The sequence below is a fragment of the Trichosurus vulpecula genome, chromosome 4 (genome assembly GCF_011100635.1).
Source record: "Trichosurus vulpecula isolate mTriVul1 chromosome 4, mTriVul1.pri, whole genome shotgun sequence".
Lineage (NCBI taxonomy): Eukaryota > Metazoa > Chordata > Mammalia > Diprotodontia > Phalangeridae > Trichosurus > Trichosurus vulpecula.
The window spans coordinates 282,186,172-282,208,908 of record NC_050576.1 but is presented as its reverse complement, the minus strand read 5'-3'; the positions used below and the strand labels follow the sequence as shown (position 1 = coordinate 282,208,908).

Here is a 22,737-nt window from a genome sequence, read left to right as displayed (position 1 = left end):
ATGTCATGGATCAGATTTAAAACCGAGAAATCCCATAGACATATAACTGACATAAAACCATAGGGAGGTCTTCACCATCCAGTCATGCGACCACAGGCTGCAAGATGGAAAGGAATGTAGGCATCATAGAGTCCAATCTCCCAAATTCACTGATGAGGAAAAAGAAGGTGAGAAAGCTAACTTGTCTTACCCAGAATGTGAACTCAGGTCTTCCTGACTCCAAGTTGAATAATCTAGCTAGCCACTGTACTAAGCTCCAAAATATCCAGATAATAGTCATAGTTTATATTTTTTAAATGCTTTGCCTGCATTATATCATTTGATCCTCAAAACCCTGTGGGGATTCTTGTAGAAGTATTATCATCTCCATTTTACAAATGAGGAAACCAAGGATTCAAGAAGTGACTTGTCCAAGGTCACACAATAGAAAGTGGCAGAGCCAGACAGGACTCAACACCTATGTCTTGTGGCTCCAAACAAGTATTCTTTCTCCTCTGCCATGATAGTTCTCAGATGTGCACACATACACAGACACCCCTGAATTCACGTCCACCCAAACAGCTAGTCAGTTACAGACACCTGAGCCCTCCTACACCCATGCCTACACTCACAAGGATATGATTTTTCTTCCTAACTTGCATCACTAAGAGCTACAGCCCTTCTCTGGAAGTGAGAAGGGGAAGTGGGCTTGTGCTTTCAAATCTGGATGGTGGGGGGTGCAAACAACAGGAGAGGTGGGGGGACCCAAAGGAACATTTGCACCTAGAAGACTTCCACCTCAGGGCTTTTGCGTTGAAATACATCTACGTGTTGTTCATATCCTGTGAGATATAGTGCAAGTGAATTAGGACACCCTGGGGGGCCCCTTGGGGTCCTTCTATCTTTCCCGAGAGGTCAGAGATTCAGAAGGGAGGCGCAGGGACTAACTAGGCAGATGAGTGACAAAGACTGGGAAAAGTAAGGAATGAGGCTTAGGGGACTGGAAATGAGGAGGAGGGAGAGGAAGGGGCCTGGGAACAGGAGCCAAAGTGAATAATCAGAGGAGATTATTCCTAACAGGGAATTGTTCACTGCAAGATTATGTGTGAAAAGGGAGAAACCAGTCAGGGGAAGAAGGATGGAGGGGAGTCAAAAGGCAAATTTAAAAATAGGGGTATCCCCCAGTGAAAATCAAGGGCTAAAGAAAATATTTGGAAATTCTGAGCTTTTTGAGTGTTCTTTGAGAGAAGAACATTATTGAGGTCTATTGCACTCGCTGGGGTTGGGGCGTGAAACCGTTGGAAATGGAGCTCTGTCCAAGGAGATGGTAAGGGGAGTCTAAGCCCAAGTCTCTAATGGTGTGGAGTGGATAAAGGTTTTCCCTGCCCTATTTTGCCCCCGACTGCTCAAGGAGGGCAGAGAAGGGTCAACAAAGTTTCTATGACTCACCACCTGGACCTGTGGGCATTTCCTGCTGGTCTGAGATGTCACAGCTCAGCCTGGAAGCCAGCCCTTGCCCTTCGTGCAGATATAGCCTCATCACTCAAAGTCTGCCTCTGGCTTCCCCAGCCCCTTCCTCTCCTCCCCATCTTAACCATCCCTTTGGAAAGGGTGGGGGTGGAGATGAGGGGAAGTGGGAATGATCACATGCCCTCCTTGTTCTCTGGAGTCAAAGATCCTCCCAGCCCACCACCTCTGAGTCACTAGGATTAAAACTTGGGAAGATTCTGACCCTCCAGCTTTTCCTAATTAGGGTCTCACCCCGACAGCTCTTGGTCTCTGCTCCCTTTTGAATGATTCCTGAGTTGCTTGCAATGTTGACACTAGAAGTCACCCAACAGTCCATCACCTGCCTCCAAACCGGAAGGATTCTCCATGAGCCCATCCACAATAGAGATTTCTCTTGTTTTGAAAGATCTCCCTCCCCACTCCATTCCCTCCAAAGAGCCGCCTTCAGCCTCCCAGCCCCATCCCAGACTCAGGATCTGGGGAACGATGCCTCCTGTCCTGGCCTACCTTTCACACAGTCCTAAATGGAGAAGGTGTATGGCTAGTGCCTTCTACAGCATGGTTCTTAACCTTTTTATGCGTTCCAAATCCCTTTTGTCCATCTGTAAAACCTATAGACCCCATTTCAGAATTTTTTAAAAATGTACAATTGAAGAAAATAATATATTTCAGTTGGAGGTTAGTGAAAATAAAGATGTAATTTCTCCCTCATCCAAATTCATGGACTTACTGAAATCTATCCTATTCTATAGTCTGAAAATCCATGTACCCATCTTCTCAATACCGCACCAGGTTGTTGTTGTTGGTCCTTCATTCTCCAAAAGGACCATGACATCAGGAAGGTGATGCCATGACTTGCAAGTGAATTGGATTTAAGTGAGGGAGGGCTGTGTAAAGTCACAAGCCTCACTTTCTCCTCCAGAGTCATCTGGGTCCAGTGGCCAGATATAGATCAGGACAACAAGAGATGGCCCCCCTAATGCTGCACCAAGAGAAAGAGTGAAGCAGGTATGCTGACGATGCCACCAAGCTGAGGCTAGCATAAGGAGGAATCTCCTGATAGCGAGTGATGAAAGACCCTCCTTCAGGCGAAAGGAATCTGGGGAAATCTCTGCCAGGAGAGCTCTGTGAAACCTCTTTTCTGAGAGATCTCCAGTAAAATGTAAGCCTTTTGAGGATAGGCTCTGATCTGGCCATTGTTTTTGGTCTGTTTCCCAAGCACCCAATGTGGTGCCTAAACCCATGGTAGGAACTTAATCAAAGTTTACCAAATCAGATTATTGAACCTAGCAGAGAGGTGGGCATGCCCTTTGGACTAGATGACATCTAAAGGCTCGAAAGGCCTGCACAGCACTGCAGGAAAGGAAAAAGGAGGAGCAGCCCGGAGAGGGAGGGGATTCTTGAGATCCCAGATGGCAACTGCAGACAATCCTTCCCTTCTCCTCCTCTTCCCTTTGAGCTCCCCCCTTTTCCCACCCCTCCTTCACCTCCCTGCCCTCCCTCAGCTTCAACCCTGGAATCCGGCTTTTAGCAGGGGCCCTGCCTCCGCTCCCACGCTCGGCTTGGCAGGCAGAACTGCACCAGCTTCAGAAGCAGCAAGGACAGCGGCAGATCACCCACCCCTGACAAAATCTTTCCAAGTCTCCTCTATCTCCCCCTTCTCAGCCGTGCATGGCCCAGCCACACTTGCAGCAAACACTGGGAACATTGCCCTAGCCTCTCTCTGATGAGCTCAAAGGCTTTCATGATCCTAAACTCACAGACTCCCCAGGCTGGCCAAGGGAGATCACTGAGGTGGTACAGTAAACAGATAGAGTGCTGGACCTGGAGTCCTGAAGCCCTGAATTCAAATCCTACCTCAGCCATTTACTATTTGGGGGATCCGGAGCCAGTCACTTAACAAACCCTCTGTTTCCTCATCTGTAAAGTGGGGGTAATAATAGGACCTACCTCTAAGGGTTGTTGTAAAGATCAAGGAGATAAAACAGGAAAGTGCTATGCAAAGCTTAAAGCTGTTATTATCAACCCATCGGGCTTTCTAGGTGTTGTCAGTCAGTCAAAAAACACTTATTAAGCGCCCACTGTGTGCCAGGCACTGTGCTAAGTACTAAGAACACAAGGAAAAACAAAAGACTGTACCTGCCCTGGAGGAATTCAACCATTCCAGAGGTTCTTAACCTGGCATCCATGGACCCTCAAGGCAAATAGACTTCAGAGTCTATAAACTTGTTGAACAGGAAAAAAATCACATCTTTATTTTCACTGACCATTAACTGAAATTTAGCATTTCCTTCAATTATTTAAAAATGTTATTCTGAGAAGGGGCCATACGTTATACCAGATTGCCAAAGGGGCAGTCCATGACAAAAAAAAAAAAAAGGTCAAGAATCCGGTGCTGTAAATTCCTTGACAATAGAGACTCTCCCTCAGCCCTTAGTAGATACTGGATTTGAAGTCATGAAGATCTGAGTGCAAACCCAACCTTAGACACTTATTAGCTGTGTGACCCTGGGCAAGTCACTTAACCTCTGTTTCCTCACCATTTTACTGGAGGTCTCTCAGAGAAGAAGTTTCACAGAGCTCTCCTGACAGAGATTTCCCCAGATTCCTTTAGCCTGAAGGAGGGTCTTTCATCACTTGCTATCAGGAGATTCCTCCTTATGCTAGCCTGAGCTTGGTGGCATTGTCAGCATGCCTCCTTCACTCTTTCTCTTGGTGCGGTATTGGGGGGGGGGGGCATCTCCAGTCATCCTGATCTATATCTGGCCACTGGATCCAGATGGCTCTGGAGGAAGAAGTGAGGCTGGTGACTTTAGACAGCCCTCCCTCACTTCAATCCAATTCACTAGCTCTAAGATTCCTTCCAGGCCTCCCTTATGGCCTCTCAAAGCACTTCAAACTTAGTAAATGGTTAGTAAACGTCCTCAGGATAACAAATCATAGATAGATAGATAGATAGATAGATAGATAGATAGATAGATAGATAGATAGATAGATAGATATAGCACTTAAAAGTTTACAAAGTGTTTTATTCAAAACAACCATATAAGGTTGGTAGGATATATGTCATTATCCCTATCTTACAGGAGGGAAACAGATGAAGTGACCAGCCCAGGATCACACACCCAGTAAGTGTCCAAGCTCAGATTCAGACTCAGGTCTCTCAGTCATCAAGTCTGGCCCTCTTTCCTATTAGTCAGGACACCACCTCCTATTTGTTGAAGCCTCCTAGCTACCTACTTCAAGCTGGATACCCCTCTATCAACCCTCCAACAAGGCTGGCTCTCCTTGTCTGTACATAGTTGTTGGTAAGAGCCTCCCCTATTAGAATGTGAATCATTCTTTGTATGTTCAGCGCTTAGCACAGTGCCTAGAACGAAGCAACTTAATAAATGCTTGTTGACTAAGAAAAGGAGTCTCTCGCGTCTTCTCCGGCAGTTAGTGCTGGAGTGTACCCCAAAAGCTGTCATCAGTCTGTCTTTCCTTTTTTATCTTGTTTGGACCTCAGGAGAGGGAGAGGGTAATACGGCCTTTACCCATCCCCTGGGAGGCTGGTTTCTTATCCTGAGGAATCTGGGGAGATTAGGGCAGAAATCTAGGGGATTAGGAGAGAAAAACCTGCCTGAGATTGTAAAGCCATCGCAAGGTACCTGAATTCAGGACTCTGGGTTTGTTCACAGGCTTGTGCTAAATCAGACCCTGCTATGAATCACTGTGCCTCATGACTTGGGTTCATAGGATAGGAGGTGGCCAAGACCAGTGGCCCCTGATCCCATCAAAGCTGATGATGGTGTCATCTCTCCAGTGTGTTCTCTCCAAAGCCAGTTTCATGGGCCCTACCCCTTGCCATAACCAGCCAACACCCTTCCTTGCCCCCATCTGCACTGCCCACATCCATGGATGGATACCAAGAGAGTACCCACTAAATATTCCACCCAGCAATGCCTACTTCCCCTAAACTGAGTCATACACCCCACCACCACCCACACCCCAAATGGGGAAGGACCCATCTCCCTGACAATCTCTTCTCTGGTCCCTTGGCAACCTTCCTCAGCTCATGGAGGTCTGCCTTTTGCTGGGAGTCTCTGCCTCTGATTAGAAAACTAATCAGGGCAACTTCCTGCCAGAGGGAGAGGGGTGGGGTGGTGGGGTGGGGAGAGAATAGGTCAGCTAAAGGTGAAGTTCACTGTCAGGGCTCAAGGGAAGGGTCTGATTGAGGAAAACAAACAAGAGGTACAGAATATACAGGGTGTTCCTAAAGTCTGGACACATAGGCAAAAATGCATATTCTGAAATATTTGGAATATTAACAGTCCTTAGCCCCCTTGACTTCTCTTTCTGGGGTACGCTAAAGGAGAAGGTGTAATCAATGAAAATCACAGATGCAACACACTTGACTGAACGCATAAAGAGTGAATGTGCTAAAATTGACGGCAATGTGGAGTTACTGCATCGAGTTCATGTGAATCTTGCAAAGCGCATCAGCCTTCGCATCACAAATGACGGAAATCATATTGAAGATGTGATTTGTTAATATTCCAATTAAATAAAATGTTGAAAATTTCATTCATTTCATTTCTTGAAAATATGCATTTTTGCCTATGCGTCCAGACTTTAGGAACACCCTGTAGAACACAGAATATTAACAGGCAGTGAGTGCAGCATGTTGGAAACAGCACAAAATGTTTAATTTAGAGGTTGTTGTCCAATTGTGTCTGACTCTTCATGACCCCATTTGAGTTTTTTCTTGACAAAGCTGGGATGGTTTTCCAGCTCATTTTACAGATAAGGAAACTGAGGCAAACAGGGTGAAGTGACTTGCCCGGGGTCACACAGCTAGTAAGTGTCTGAGACTGGATTTGAACTCAGAAAGATGAGTCTTCCTGACCCCAGGCCCAGCACTCTATGCACTATGGCACCACCTATTTTCTCTCTAAGTTAGAGGACCTGTGTTCAAATCCTGGCTCTTGTCCTCACGACTCGTGGGACCCGGACAAGGCAATCTAACCTCTCTCAGCCTCAGTTTCTCCACTTGTAAAAGAAGAGGATTGATCTTCCGGCTCTAAAGCTATGACCCTAGGAGCACAGCACAAAGAAAATTGTAGCTGGAAGGAAGATCATCTAGTCGCATCTTCCTTAATGTGGGAATCATTACCCATCTCACATGAGGAAGGGAAGATGAAATTGCTTGCCACGTGACTGTTGCTCAGCACAGTGCCTGGCACACAGTAGACGCTTAATAAATACTAGCTGACTAAGGTCAGACTGGAACCTCAATCTGTCCATTTACAATCCTTCTAGTGATCTTCCCTTTACGTAGGCACTAGTGAGAAGCAGGAGAGTCTCTCGTGGTTGAGTGAGGGGAGCCAGGGACCCCTAGGGATGGACGGGGAGGGAGAGAAGAAAACTCCTCAGCGACTGGACCAAGAATGAAGTTTGGTCTTCTCAGTCCAGAACTTCCCAAATTAAACTGAAGGCCCCAGGATAAGAACGAGGCTAGACCCAGAGTTTAGGTTGTTGCTTTTGGGTTTGTTTGTTTTTTTCCCCCAAGCTGAACCAATTACAATCAGACTCAGCAGGCAAAAGAGCAAGCCCCTAAGGGACTTTTGTAGACTCTGACATGGAAAGAATATGTAAATTCCATATAAACTAACATGGAAAACAACATCCTCAGATTGGAATCAAAAGCTTCTGCGGGTAAGTAGGCAGTTCCGTTAGCCCTACCACCTTGCAAGGTACGATCCATCAAAGGGATACCGAAGAATCCCCATTTTACAGATGGATAAACTGAGGCCTGGGGAAGGTAAAGGTCACGCACTGTTCAAAAACCACATTTTGTTGTTGTTCAGTCACATCCAACTCTTTGTCACCCCATTTGGGGTTTTCTTGGCAAAGATACTGGAGTGATTTGCCGTTTCCTTCTCCAGCTCATTTTACAGATGAGGAAGCTGAGGCAAACAGGGTGAAGTGACTTGCCCAGGGTCACACATCTAGTCAGCGTCTGAGGTCAGATCTGAACTTGGGAAGATGAGTCTTCCTGAGGATAGGGCTGTCGCTTTAACCACTGCACCACCTAAAACTACATATACCCTGCATACCTGTTGTCTGAATATGAACTCCCTGAGAGTGGGGACTGTCTTACTTTTCTAGTCCTAGAATTTAGCATTTTAAAAAATTTTTTAATTTATTTTATTTTTAATTTATGGGATAAAACAAGCATTTCCATAACAGTAAAATTTTTAAAATGATTACACATAATCTTTGTACACAAAAAGGGCTTAATAAATGCTTTATTCACTCACAGAGGCAGACCTGGTTTGGAACGAGCACTGGCTCTTAGGTCATATGGCCTAGGCTCAAATCCCTCTTCTGACACTTACTGCCCATGTAACCTTAGGACGAACCTCCCTGGGTCCCAGGTTCCTCCTCTTTCCCTCTGAGATGGCTTCTAGCTTGAGAGTTTGTTCCTATGAGTCCAAGATTAAGATTCTAGCTTGCTGAGCCTACCCAGGCCATGACTCAAGACAGGGGCGCAGTACCCTTCCCCCTTGCCTGATAGGTGCTGCTCAGGCTTGTATCCTATCCCAATCCTAACCACCCTTCCAACCTCAGCTCCCATCCCACCTCCTTCATAAAGCATGATGGACCCATCCAGCCCACAGGCACATTTCTTTCCTCTGAATATCTCTAATTCAGCACTCAATTACATTTTGTCATGTTGATCTTTGTGTGCCTCATCTTCCCCAGCTAGTCTATAATCTCTGTGAAAGCAGAATCCATACTTCCACTGGACCACAGGGTTAGACACAGACACCTGAAAAGAGTGATCATTTCATCAGTGTGACTGGTCCTTTCACTGATGCAGATTGCAGCCCCTCCAAACCTGGCCTTTCTCAGCTTCCATAGCCAAGAAAAATCACCATGTAGTGATCAACCTTCTAGAGAGAAGTCTCTCAAACAGAGCCGGGCTGGCTAATTCAATTCCGTTTAACAGACATTTTTTAGGTAGATACTAAGTGCATGGCCTTGTCCTGGCGCTTGGATAACAGACACAGTTTTATATAATTGAGGCCTTCTCAGTTTGGTAGCCCCTGACAGGGCCCCCCAGATCACCTCTCCACTACACTAAGGGACCAACCTCCAGGTCAGTGTTTAATAAACATTTGTTGGTCAAATGGCTGATTCCACTGAGGCATCTCTAGAGGCTCAGGCCTGATATGAGAACCCTGCTGAATGAAAGAGGGCCGAAAGGAGAAGTCATTCAGAAACAAGAATGGATGCTGAGGAAACAGAGTCAGGGGTAAGATGATGGATAAATTATTCCTGGCTGCTGGCACTATTACCCAGAGTCTATCCTGTTCCCAAAGCCACCTAATTAACATTCATAATTAACATTCACTTTAGCTATGTTATACCATTTCACTCCCACAATAACCCTAGGAGGTAGGTGGTATTATTATCCCCATTTTAGAGATTGAGAAACTGAGGCAAACAGAGGTTAAGTGACTTGCCTAGGGTCATGCCACCAATAAGCGTGTGAGGCAGGATTTGAACTAGGTCTTCCTCATTCCAGGTCCAGCACTCTGTCCACTCACTCCACCACCTTGCTATCTTTGCTAAAGTGACAGCAAAAAGGATGAAGCTTAAACAGACACAGAAAGTGGGGGCACTTTTCTCATTTGTTGGGAATTTCCCATCTCTACAGGCTGAACAAGAAGCTAGCTTGCCTAGAAACAGGGTCCTGAATAAGACGGACTCTGAAGGACCCTCGCCAGCCCTGGGATTCTCATATTCTTTAATTTCTGCTTGGGGTAGGATATAATCCAAGAGAGAAGAGCTTGGTTGATTTGTAATAGCGTTTGTTGTTTACGATGCATGGCAACTTTCTCAGACCATTTTATAAACACAAATGCTAATGGACTCCCTGGGCTGGAAAGGGCCTCTGGAGGTCATCCCTTCCTCCTGTCCCTACCTCACGTCTGGGACCAGAGGGACTGAGTAGATGCAGCTATGGAGGAATCGTCTATGTTGAGACATTTATTAGAGAAAAAATACCAATGTCTGGAACTGGAAGGGATCTACCGCATGGAAAACAAACCTACCCCATTTCACAAACAAGGAAACTGAGGCTTAGTGGGCAGAAGTCACGTGCCCGAGGTCAAAGTTAGTAAATGGTAGATCTGGGCGTTCTAACTCCTAAACAAATTCTTCCTAACCCCACCCTGAGGCCTGAGAGAAGTGGGGGTTGAAAACAATCAGGAGCTGCGGAGAGCCCAGGGTGCCAAAATCCTCACTCTCGATTTACCAAATTCAGCTCCAGGAAACACCTTTGTCCCATCGGTCAACAAGTACTTAACGCTGTATGGTAGCACTGGAGAATGGAAATTCAAAGACCCCGGTCCCTGCCCTCGAGCAGTTTCTGATTTAATGAAGAAGACTAAAGTCAAGTTAACCCACTGCCGAGGAGTAGGTCAATGTTAAACGGTGGCGGTGTGCTGGAGATTTCAGAAGTTTGGAGAGAAGAGAGGTCACCTTGGGCAGGAGCAGTCGAGGAAGGCTTTGCCAAGGAAGACCAAAGCCAGACCTCCACACTGGACAGTGCAAGCCCCCTGTGAGGGTGGTACAGACAGCATGCCCTCCCCCACTTTTTCCACAAGACTCTTTAGGGATAAGCTGTTCTCTCCACACACACCCATTCCCCACGGCTGTCCCTGCTCCCAATCTCCCAGCTCTAAGCCCTAAAAAGGCATGCTTACACAGTCCCAGTATGGCCCTCAGAGGACACAGTGCCAAGCTCTGACTTGGGCTCCTGAATAGCCCATGCCCAGCCCTGCTAGAAGATACACCAGCCCAACTCACCCTCCAATGTCTCCCACACACCACCACCACCACCCAACATCCACACACAATCTCAGGTTCAAAGACTAGAAAGAAACCTGATAAAGTGGGAACAGTGATGAATTTTAAATTAGAGGTCCCCCTACTCAAATGTTGGCCCCGCCATTGTATGACCTTAGGTAAATCTTTTAACCTGGGGAGAGGGTGGCTCCTCAGTTTTATTTGTAAAATGAAGAGATTGGACCAGATGACTTCTCAATCCCTTCCAAGCTCTAAATCTATGATTTATTAATATCAAAGCAAAGAGGAAAAGACTGGGAGGCTGAGATTCCTGGGGGATACTGAGATTCCTGGAGAGGGAAAAAAAATGGAAAAACCGAAGGGGCAGGTGGGAGGAGACAGCCTGGTGTCCTGAGTCACAGACACAGGTCTGTCCTCAGAGGCAGACATGACTGCCTAACTACCTTGTGGTGCCCTCAGCCTGGTTCTCTGCCTCCCTAGCCTCCCCACCCCAAGAGTGGAAAAGAACGTGAAGCCACCTGGGTGGCAGAACAAGGAGAAGAGAAAACGTGACTGTGCATTTTGAATGGAGGAGGGGTCAGAAGGAGGTGGGGCACAGCCCACAAGGTTGGCGATCCAGGCACCCTGATTCCAGCTCCCTTGTGCCCAAGCCTCCAAACACATAATGGCTTGGGGGGGAAACAGGAGGGAGATCCGGTCAGGTGGCCCACAAAGGCAGGAGCTAGCCTCCCGGGGCCAAGAGAGAGGAAGAGCAGAAAGGGGGAGTCAGCTGCTTTCCATGCCCATGGCTGCTTTTCCTAGAGTGAAGTCTGACCCCAGCACATCCCAACACCTGAGAAATCTCCACCGAAACTCTCAGCTGGGATCGAAAGAGGGATACAGCTTGCCCCCTCTTTACTTCAGATGCCCCAGGTGGAGGAGAGATTCATTTCAAAATAACCAAGCCACGCCCACAAGCTGAGCAGCCTGAATAGCACAGAGATTCAATCCTCTCTCCAACCACACTGGATCATCTCCGTGGTCCTGCTCTCTCATATATCTGACCTGAATGGTCCACTCTGCTTCCAGATTTCTTTCTGTCTTTCTATCTCAATCTCTGGGTGTCTGTCTCTGTCTCTCTCTCTCTCTTTCTCTCTCTCTCTCTCTCTCTCTCTCTCTCCCCCCCCCCCCCTCTGTCTCTCTCACCCCCATTTTTTCATTACATTTCTCATGGAAGAAGGAACAGTTCCTACCTTGCCTAGTCTCCTTCAGAACCCGGGAGAGACCTTTGGGAGCAGGCAGAAGTCAGAAAAACAAGGTGTTACCAAGGTCCCTTCCATCAAGATCTTAGTCACTTCAAAGAAATAGAGAATGTTCTCAAGATCCAAGAAGGGGGAAAATGGCTTTGGGAGTAGTTCAAGAGATTAAGACTCAGTGTCAAGGAAACTCTCCCCTAGAAGATGGTTAAGCCCTTCGCTAAAGGTCTCAGAGAACAAATGATTTGTCCATCTGCCAGGACCATGTGAAGGGCAGACCTTCCCAGAATAGGGAAGGACAGCTGGGATGCTCCCTGGCCTCACTACTCCATCCCTCCGTCCCTCCATCCCTCAAATGAAAGGGAGAAACGAGGGGACATGAGGAAGGAAGAAGAAGCACTATTGGACAAAAAGAGAGGGCCAGGAGGCCTGAGGGGTGGGAAGGCTGGACCCCAAGAAGGGAATGGAGGGTGGAGCACAGGGTCCCAAAGAATGCCAGAGACCCACCCAGGGAGTCTGCCATATGAGTCACTGACCTTTCAGTGCTCGACTTACAATAATCACCCATTTGGGAGGGGTCAGGGAGGACCAGCAGAGAAGTCGATGGAGAGCAGCAGAGTTTGGGGAGCAATCTTGGGTGGGGAGGAGTAGCAGAGTCCCCAAGAAAGACAGACCCTCTCCACTCCCCTGGAGCAAGCCAGAGTCAGATAGAAAAGGACTTACCTCCAAGGGCCTCCTCCAGAAACCACTCCACCAAGACCATCATCATAATAGAGCTAACTTTTAATTTAGCACTTTACATTCATTATGTCCCAACAAGCCTGTGAGGTAGGTGAAATTATTATCTTTAATTAACAGGTGAGGAAACTGAGGCAAATAGAGGCTAATCGACTTTCCCAAGGTCATACAAACTAGTTTCAGAGGCAGGATCTGAACTCCAGGTCCAGGACACTAGGTCACTTCTATTACCTAGCTGCCTCATGACCATCACAGCCATATAGACAGTGTCCCCTCAAGATTCAAGAGAAAAACTGACTCTAGAGGCAGCACAAAAGATTAACTTCTGGACCCCAAGATCTTCCTGCCTCGCCCCTTCACCTCGATCCTATCTCCTCTATTCAGTAGCTAATAGCCTACTAAGCCTCTATGGCCAGTTCCCCAGGATAGACTAGGGGAGGCCCAGGTTGAGAAGACAAATCTGAACCCAAAGGTTGTATGTGGTCTTGTACAGGGGTCTTGCCTTTCCACAATGCCCAATCTGCCCCCACATTGGCACATTTCAATCAGGTATGGGCACCAGTACAAACCACCATGAAACTAAGGAGGCTGCCTTCCCCAAATTACCTCAGTTTCCTCATCTGTTGGTTTAGGATGTGCTAGAAGGTCCAAATTTATCTCCAAATTTATGATCCTATGATCTCCCCACATAGTGGGGAGTGGGTACACTCTGCCATGGGCAGAAAAATTCTTGGAGAGAGAAAGAGAGAAGGAGGAGAGAGAGAGAGAGAGAGAGAGAGAGAGAGAGAGAGAGAGAGAGAGAGAGACCCCTCATCATTTCACAGAGAAGGAAACTGAGACCCAGAGAAGTGGATTTTTCATTCCTCTGTCTCATTTTCTGAGAAAGAGATGCCAATTAGGGGACTCACGACATTTCAAACTGGAAGGGACCTTAGAGGTTATCGAATCCAACCACATTATTTTCAACAAGAAAATTAGCAAAAGAAGAGCGCTTTTTCATTCCTCAATATCGTCCCCTGTGAAAGCGATGCCACAGTCAGATCTCCATCAGGAGTGAGGGGCTGAAATTTAGAGAGTAGTGGCAGCATGTATCCTTCAACAGGTACAAATAACTAAGCTTAGAACCCAGCCCCTGTCTCCACCCCTCACCCCACCCATCAGCCCTGATCTTTCCTCTAATAGAAGCCTCCCCAACCTATTCTGAAGTCTGCACTCAACTGAGCCGGTGTTCTGGATCTCTCCCTCTCCAAGCTGGTTTGAAGGCATGATTAGTGCTGCTTTCCCCAGTCGCCAAAATTGCTACTTATGGCTCTGGCCAGAATCCATCTCACTCTCCTATCTCTGTTCCTTATACCCATCATGGAAAAGAGAGTCTCTCTATCCAGCCTATCGTTCCTGCCTTTCACCCTTTTCTTGTTCCATTCTCAGTGAAGACCATAACTGTTGGTGAACATCATCTGGGTTACGACCGTCACAGAATTAAAGATGGTGACAAAATATGAACCTCTTCCTTGAACACACACCCAAACACAAACGATTAACACACCCATTTAGCAACCAAACGAAAACTTCCAATTTATATTTTCTAAACAAATCCTCCCTCACTAATGAGAAACACTGAATTAAGGATAAGTGGGGCATGTGAAAACATACAGGCATGAGGAGTTTCTGAAGCAGGGAATTAGGAAATCAGATTGGGAGGGAGAGGCATTTAAAGAACTAGGAGAAGGTCCAGACCTTCACTCTACATATGTAAGCTTTACTATCATAACCCCAAAATTCTCAGTCTCTTAAAAAGTTGTTGCCTTCTCTCTCCCTTGGGAGCATGGGAGACAGGGACTTCTAACTCAAACAAAATAGGCTGAAATTCCTTGCCTCCTTTTTTCACCCCAGTTTTATTTTCTGGATCTCTGTCCACAGTTCACAGTTGGCAGAGCAAAGGGTCAGAACGGGGGTCCAAAGATCAGAAATGAAGGAGGGGCCTGGTCAAGCTTCTAGCTCACAGAGACCTCATTAACTCTCTGGACCTCAAAACGAGAGGGTGGGACCAGAAGACCTCTCAAGTCCCTTCCATCTTTAAATCTATCATCCTATCACTCTAGTTTCAGATTTCTGCCTCTCTAACCCTCCAGCATTCTTTGGCCTTTACTCTTCCCCTGGGAATGGGGTCAGTGTGGATGAGGAAAGGGTGGGATCCTGTCCATAAGGTGTTTTGTAATCTTCAGGTGATCAACTCGTCCACAAGGCTTTGTTAAACACCCACCATGTGTCAATCGTTAGGTGCCAGGTATGTGAGTATAGAAAAGAATCCCTATGAGCAAGGATCTTACATTCTCAGGTAGAGAAATGAGGGGCAGGGGTGGGGAAGCAAATGGAGCTATTATTGTGATGGGACCAGTTGTGGAGAGGAGGATGGAGGAACCAACCCCACTACCAAGATTGAACCCAAAGCCCTCCATGCTCTCATGTCCCAGGATATTTAGAAGTTCTCCTGTATAAGGAAAAAGGGCCCAAAGAAATGACAAGGAAGAAGCCAGAGAGGTTTTCCCTAACCAGAGACCATCCTCCCCTACCTCAGCCAGATACATCTCTAACATGATCATCACCACCACGCCCTTCCAGGCCCCTGCTTCTTTGACACAGATGGTGGGAAACAAGAAGGAAAGCTCCATTTCCCAGATGATAGAGAAAAAAAAAGCCCAGGGCCCCAGGAATCCTGGTTCCCAGACTCTCTGCCTAGCCATCTGTAAGCTGCGAGTCTCATCCCAACAGCTGTCTGCCCTTCCCTTCCAGGTTTTGGATTCTCACCATGTACTCTTCCTGCCCCCTTCCTTTGATTTTAACCCCCTACCCTTCACCCCACCCCATTCCCTTTTACCTCCCAGTCCTGAGCCTTTATCTCTAATCTCAAGACCAGTGTATTATAGGGGGAACATAGTGGGTTCCTCCCAACCATCCCCCAACCCCCCCCCAATTTCCTCTTCTAGGAACAGCGACCTAGCCTAAAAACATCTGGGCTGGGGCAGCTCTGGCCGTGTTCCCTGGATGGGGGTGGGGGGGTGGGGGAGACACAAGTTGTAGGGGGGAGGTGAGAACACCCAGCCTGAGGTTAACTCTCTCCTGGCCTCCTTGGCCCAAAAAAAAAGGTATGTGAGGAGTGAAGAAGAGCTAAAGCATTGGAGGGTCAGAAGAGGAGAGATGAAGGGGAGAGGGTGGGGAGAGGGAGGGCAAAGAGGGGGTTGGAAGGCAGCTGCATGTATGTCTGTTCATTAACCACCTGGATTAGCCATTTCTGCCCAGAGGGGTAAAGACGGGGGGGGGGGGGGGGGGGGGCAGGGGTGGAGAAAGAGAAGGTAGCCGGACACCCCCATGCCAGCCTATGCCCTTTGGCAAGGGACCATGGAACCAGGCATCTACTACTAAAAGGCAGGTGAAGCTTACGTTTAACCCTTTCCTGTCTTCCCTTCCCTATAATTTCTTCCTCCCCGCCCACCCTGGCATAGGGAAGACTCCCTTCCCTAGGTTGGATGAATAGAGGGAACGCTAAATTCAGGGATAGGAGTCAGGGTTCGAGGAAGGAAAGAACCTAGACGTGGGAGTGGAAGAATAAGTCAGGGGCAGACATTCACTGCACCTCCTGCATTCCTCTCCCCACAACTGTGCCCTTGGGCCCGTGTGGAAAAAGCAAGCAGGGAGGAGGAGGTGTCTCCTCTTTTCCTGTGTGCATCTGAGGACACAAGCCCCTCTCTTCCTTCTGGACTGGATCTCAGCAGCCATAGACACCACTAACTTCCTCTACCAACAAAACTCCCCTCAACTCTCAGAGCAGAGACATCACCCACCTTCACCCACCCTATGCCCTCCAATACACACACACACACACACACACACCCCAAACTTGACCCTAACTAACCAGATTCCATATTGTGGAGGTGGTAGTCTCACCCAGAGTCTGGAGAATGAGCAGGTTGATCTCTGGAAGGACTTGTCCACCCTGGTGACCTGGGACCTGAGAGGCCAGTCCCAGCTTCCCTAGCCATTTATTTTCCTGGGGCAACCTTGATGCCACCAGCCCCTGCTTCCTCATCAGCTCTGCCTCCACCCCTCCTGCCTTTCTAGCAGCCATGCCCCCGACCACTCACCTTTCCAGGCAGAGGAGTCACTGGGTGTGGGTGGGTCTCTGGGGCTGGAGCTTTCCAGGGGGCAGCAGAAGGAAGGGGAGCTGGATGAGATGGGGAGTGGACAGCAGCAGCAGCAGCAGCAGCAGCTGGAACTAGAGACAAGCTAGGTTCCAAGGATGAGAGGAGGCGGAGTGAGGGAGTGAGTGAATCTTGTGGGGGAAGCCGAGTGGGGGGGAGCAAAGAGCAGAGTTGATCCCAGGTCCACAGCTGAGAGCAACTGAGAGGAGGGACCCGTCCGCTTGGTCTCCCTTCCCACTCTGCACCGCCTCCTCCTCCACGCCAGCCAGCCAGCCTCCCCGTTCTCCACCTCCTTTAACCATGCACAGCCCAGACCTAGCTCAGGCCAAGGCCAATGCACACGCCCAGCTCAGTCCCAGGGGGCCGAGGGGGGGGGGGTGTTATTCATCTCAGACCACTGCTGCTGCTGCTTCCCTACAACAGGAGACTTACTTTTGAGGACAGGTTGGCCTAATAAAAAGGGGCTAAAAAAGAACCAGGGTGCCTACAGAGACCAGGCCTACAGAGCCTTAGACATCTCAGGGAAGGGACTTAGCAAAGAGCTGCTGGGAAGTATCCAAGATCAGCAGAAGTAGGGAGGGGAAGCTTCGTGGGGACTTGGGGGAAATAAGCTTGAATAATAATAGGAACACACGTTTCTATAGAGTTTCAAAGTTCTCGGATCATTTTTCCCAAAACAACCTCATGAGGTCACGAATTATAACCATTTGCCAAAGGTCATGCAGCTAGAAAGGGACAGAGCCAGGATTCAAACCCAGATCTCCTCAACTTCAAATCCAGGGGGTGCTTCTTCCAAACCCACCCCTTACCTGCCTTCTATACAGTGAAGCTCTGCTAGCACCAGGGAAGTGAACGGTTTTTATTTAGCACCTACTATGCGCCAAGCACCATGCTAAGTGCTTTACAAACAACCATCCCTAACCATGTCCAAGACTTTTGTTCTCTCATAACATTGGCTACAGGAACAGTATCATGGCGGGGGGAGGGGGAGGGGCCGGTGTGGAGAACAGAGAGGGGAAAGGGAAGGGGGGAAACGGTCCAATGTTTATGGCTTATGGCTCCTCCTCCTTTCTCCCCAGCCCTCAATTATGGCATATTATGGCAACAGTGCACTTGACCATGAGGTGAGAGACCTGGTTCCACCTCTGCCACTACTTTCTCATCTATAAAACGGGCATAATGAGCCCTGCCTCCTTCACAAGACTGTTTACAAGGAGGCAATGAGGCAGTACATGTGAAAGGTCAGAAGTTCTATAGCAATGTAAGGAATTATCATCATTATGGTATTACGCTTTAAAGGCAGGGTCTCAGAGCAAACCGAGAGTCAAGTCCTGGGGTGGGGGGAGTGGTAATCTTTCAGAGTGGGTAGGATATCTAGAAGGGATATTCTTAGCCAAACTCAGAGTCCCCCACCACCACCAGCGGCTCTGCTACCCAGAAGATACATTCTGGCCCACCAGTGAGTGCCTAGACAGGACCACCCCTTCTGGAGGGGTCCCAGCCATGCTCAACTCACTTCTGGCTCCATTCACTCTCTGGACGTCTTCCCTTTCTCCCCCAACTCCACTTCCCCTTTATGTATTGTCTTTCCTCCAACATGGCACTTAGGATGGTGCCTGGCACATAGTAAACAGTTGATAAGGGCTTTATCTATCTATCATAGAGGTCAGGTAGGGGTTCTTAACCTAGGGCCCATGAACTCAAAAGAGGAAAACAAAAAAAGCTCTTTCTTCTCATTAATCCTTTAACTAAAATGTAGCATTCCCTTCAATTACACATGGTAGCAAACATGATTCTGAGAAGGGGTCCATGGGCTTCACGGGACTGCTGCCAAAGGGAGCCAGGAGCCCCTAAAAAGCCCCTGCTCTGCATCCTGTGGTAGGAGTCTCGATGTGAGAAGTTAGAATCCCAGTTCTCTGGATGACCTTCCATTTTCCCAGTTTTCATCCTCTGTCCCCACCACAGTGACATCAGCATGGTAGCTATGACACAGTAGAAAAATTCAATTTGACACAATAAGGATCTGTGTGCCACACTACTTGGTGCCAGGACCGTTGTGAGGACTGTTAGAGGCAGGACTGGAATTCAGGTTCTCTGACTCTAGAACCAACGTTCTTTCTCCTATGTCAAGCCGTCTGCCCCAACAGCTGAATTGTATAGTGCTGGGCCTGGAATAAGGAAATTGTTGTTCACTCATGTTCAGTTCTGTTCGACTCTTCATGACCCCATTTGGGGTTTTCTTGGCAAAGATACTGGAATGGTTTGCCATTTCCTTCTCCAGCTCATTTTATAGATGAAGAAACTGAGGCAAACAGGGTTAAGTGACTCACCCACGGTCACACAGCTCGTAAGTGTTTGAGGCCAGATTTGAACTCAGGAAGATGAGTCTTCCTGAATCCAGGTCCTGCACTCTATCCACTGTGCTACCTGGCTTCCTGGAGGAAGGAAAACCTGAGTTCAAATCCACCCTTAGACATTTACTAGCTGCATGACCCTAGGCAAGTCACTTAACTTATGTCTGCTTCAGTTTTCTTATTTGTAAAATGGGAATAATAATAGCACTTACTTCCCAGGTTGTTGTGAGGATAAAATAATACTTAAATATTATTTAAATTTATTTATTATTTAAATAAATTTAAATATTAAATAAAAATACTTAAAATAATACTGTAAAGTGCTATATAAACGTTAGCTTCTATAACAGTAATAATTATCACATCATCATTATAATTATCATCCAACCCCCAGAGGCTCCTGTGTCTGCCTGTTGGTGACCCGCCTTCGGATCAAAGGAAATTCTCTCTGGCAAGTTCTTACCCAAGGGTTCGTGAACTTTTTTTGCTTTTTAATATTTTGTTAATTGTATTTCAATATGACTGGTTTCCATTGTAATCCTATGTTATTTTTAGATGTACTCATGCATCTTCCCCAGACTGCCAGAGAGGTCTACGATACACACAAAATGGTTAAGAAGCCCCATTCTAGATGGAGATCTGTGAAGTACAACGTCCTCAAGCCTTGCACAAAAACAGAAAATAAATGGCATTTCCAGGCACATCCTACAACTCTAACCTTGATTCCCGTCCCTCACCATGCATCCCCTGTCTCCCCCAGTCACAGGCCATCTTCATCTCTGTCTAACCCACAGTATTCATTCCACCTAGTCATTTTGAACTACCTTATTTCATCTCACCACCCTGGAGCTTTCAGAGGTCCTGGGCTATTTAGGGAAAAGTTTAGATTAGATGATCTCAAAGGACCAACAGAAAAATTCTGGGACTCTGGGACCCAGAAGAATACTGGTTTGTTTTTTGTTTTTTTCCCCAGGCATCAAGAGCTCTCATAACTCCAGGGGGTTGGGGGGACGCCTCAAGAAAGCTGGTGTTGGTGTGTCATTTCAGAGCCTTCATGTCCCCATTTGGGGTTTTCTTGGCAAAGATACTGGAGTGATTTGCCATTTCCTTCACCGGCTCATTTTACCGATGTGGAAACTGAGGCAAACAGGGTTAAGTGACTCGCCCAGGGTCCCACAGCTAGTACGTGTCTGAGGCCGGATTTGTCCAAGCCCAGTGCTCTATCCCCTGCACCACGTAGCCGCCTCCTAAAGGCAACTTTGGTCGTCATATGACAACAGCAACAACTCGATTTTCTGAGCTCTTTACAAAGTATTTTTCTAACAGCAATCCTGTTGCGGGTAGCTCAAATAACATTATTCCCCATTTCACAAATGAGGCTCAGAGAGATAAACGATGCGCCGCTGTTCATACCGCTGCTAACAATAATACCTGACATCAAGACTACACTCGCTTTGAAGTAGGGGTTCTTATCCTAGGGTCCACACAGCCCATAGACAGATCTCAGGGAGCCTGGGAACTTGAATGGGGAGAACAATGAGATCTTTGTAATGCATTTTGTTTTATGCATTTAAAAACATTATTCTGAGAACGGGTCCGTAGGCTTCGCCAGAACGTCCTTGGTGGGGGCGGGGCGGGTCCGGGACCCACAGAAGGCTAAGAAGTCCTGCTTTAACGTTTCTGAAGCACTTTACATACAGATCGGCACGTTGGGATAATCCTGCTACAGTATATGGGAATCGGGAAAGACCTAGGTTCAGATTCTACCTTTGATGCTAGCTATGGACCAGACACATTCTCTGGGAACCTGGATTTCCTAGATTTCCCTGGTGCTAATTGATACACTCTACCTCCAAGACCATGCTGCCCAAAGACTTGAACCCTGATGCTTTTTTGCTAAGTCCAAAGCTTCTTTTAATTACATTACACTGACAAAACACTTCCCTTGTTCCTTTTTCCCCTGACCAACAGGACACTCCTCATCCCAGCTTCCTCCCTCTCCCTGGGCCCCCCCCCCCCTCCTCTCTCACACACACACACATGCCTCATGCCTCTGCCATCATCAGCATTAAAAATAATTTATTAATTGCTTAATTACAAACAGAGCAATAAAAAAAAAATACAGACACAGTTCCTGCCCTCTGGAAGCTCAGGTTGAATCTGCTGGAACTTGGAGACAACAGGAATGAAAACATTTGCCTAATACCTCCACAGACTGCAAGGAATTCCATCATTCTTCAGCTCCAGGGCAGACAAGGGTGGGGGGGAGCTCTTAGAGGCCCCAGCCCCTCCCACTCCCAAGAAGCCTTCAGGGTTGAATCCTTCCTTCCCACCCCTCCCAACCAAATGTCATGGGCACAAATGAAGTCTTAGGAACACCTGGTCATGGAACCCAGGTGTCCGTAGCCTTGGTCGGCTAGACCTGCCATGTTTCCAGATACCAGAGAGAGGAAACTAGAGAGTCACAGATTTTTCAAAGAAAAAGAGCAATATTTCCAACAGCTGCCCAACACCACCCCCAATCTCCCGTCCCCAGCTTTCCCGAGAGATTCCATCCTTCAATCAACTATGCTTCCTCCTTTCACCTCCCCCCACATACATACATACACACATACACACACACACATATACACACAGACATACACACACATACAGAGAGCTGCTTTCACTTTGGGAAAGGGGACTCCAGGCCTTGCTGTCCCTGAGAATTAATTTGCTCTTCTCCCTCCCCTTCTCCAGCTCCACCTCTCCCCCTCCCTCTCAACCAGTGATGACTCAAGATTTCCTGGGCCTGCCTCTCCCCCATCTCCCTCTCTACCTCTCAAACCCAACCCAGTCCCCTTTTCCCTCCTCCCCCTTTCTCTCTGCTGCACCAAATTGCACATCTGGTTCCAGTTGTGGTTGGTCCATTCGGGGTAGGCCGGGTGGTTTCTCATAAAACTGAAGAATCGGAGACCAGTGGGGCTGGGGGAAGGGCAGGAGGCAGAGAGAGTGAGAAAGAGACAGAAGGGGGAGGGAGAGACAGAGAGAGAGGAGAGAGAGAGAGGAGAGAGAGAGAGGGAGAGAGGGAGAGAGAGAGAGAGAGAGAGAGAGAGAGAGAGAGAGAGAGAGAGAGAGAGAGAGAGAGAGAAAGAAAGAAAGAAAGAAAGAAAGAAAGAAAGAAGGAAGGAAGGAAGGAAGGAAGGAAAGAAAGAGCACATAAGGATCAAAGAGGCTAAGATTTTTGTAAAAAGCTGATGAGAGAGACTGGCTAGAGATAAGAATATAGAGACAGTCACGGGGTGTCAGATCATGCTAAATTAGGAGAAAGTCTTGGAGTGGGTGAAGAGAGGCAGAAAAGAGACTAAGATGAAGATAGAAAAATGGGAAGAGAAAGAAAAGACAAGAAAGAAACAAAGAAAAAAGCAGGGGGCAGTGAGAAGGTTCAGGACAGAAGGTTTCTGTTCTCCAGCAACTTCCCTGGTGGGTGTTCTGGCCAGGATCCCCTGCAGCTGCCTTCGGAGCCCTGGCCTTCTGCAGTTTTGATGAGACTGCAAGCTCAGAGGGCAGCAAGGGTGGCCAGTCCCTTGAGGAAGGTCAGCTGAGGAGGGAGACACTGGTCTTCACCTGCTCTTCCATGCCAAGGACCGCCAGCTCTCTAGACTCCCAGATCATGTCAGGATGTTCCTGGACCATAGCCCTCACACACTTAGGACCAGCATCCTGACCTCTTTCTGGCACCAGTGGACAACTGGGACCACCCATGCATCTCCCTAATGCCCCCAGGAGCTGACCGTGTTCCGGTACAGTTACTGACACTCCTTCTATTTCCCCCTTGTCCATTGTCTAGAGAGCTGAAAAGTATCTCTCAAACTGAGTGCTGGT

The 22,737-nt window shown here is 47.7% G+C and overlaps 1 protein-coding gene across 10 annotated transcripts in view; it reads right to left on the bottom strand.

Moving 5' to 3' along the window:
- Positions 1-22,737, bottom strand: part of TNS1 (tensin 1) — a 251,546-nt gene that overhangs the window by 179,800 nt on the left and 49,009 nt on the right. The window contains exon 1 of one of the 10 annotated variants that reach the window (XM_036754959.1): positions 16,463-16,725. The exons of the other annotated variants lie outside the window; for them this stretch is intronic. The gene's annotated coding sequence lies outside the window, so the exon portion shown is untranslated. Of the gene's footprint in view, positions 1-16,462; positions 16,726-22,737 lie in introns of those variants that run through there. 10 annotated transcript variants of the gene reach the window in all.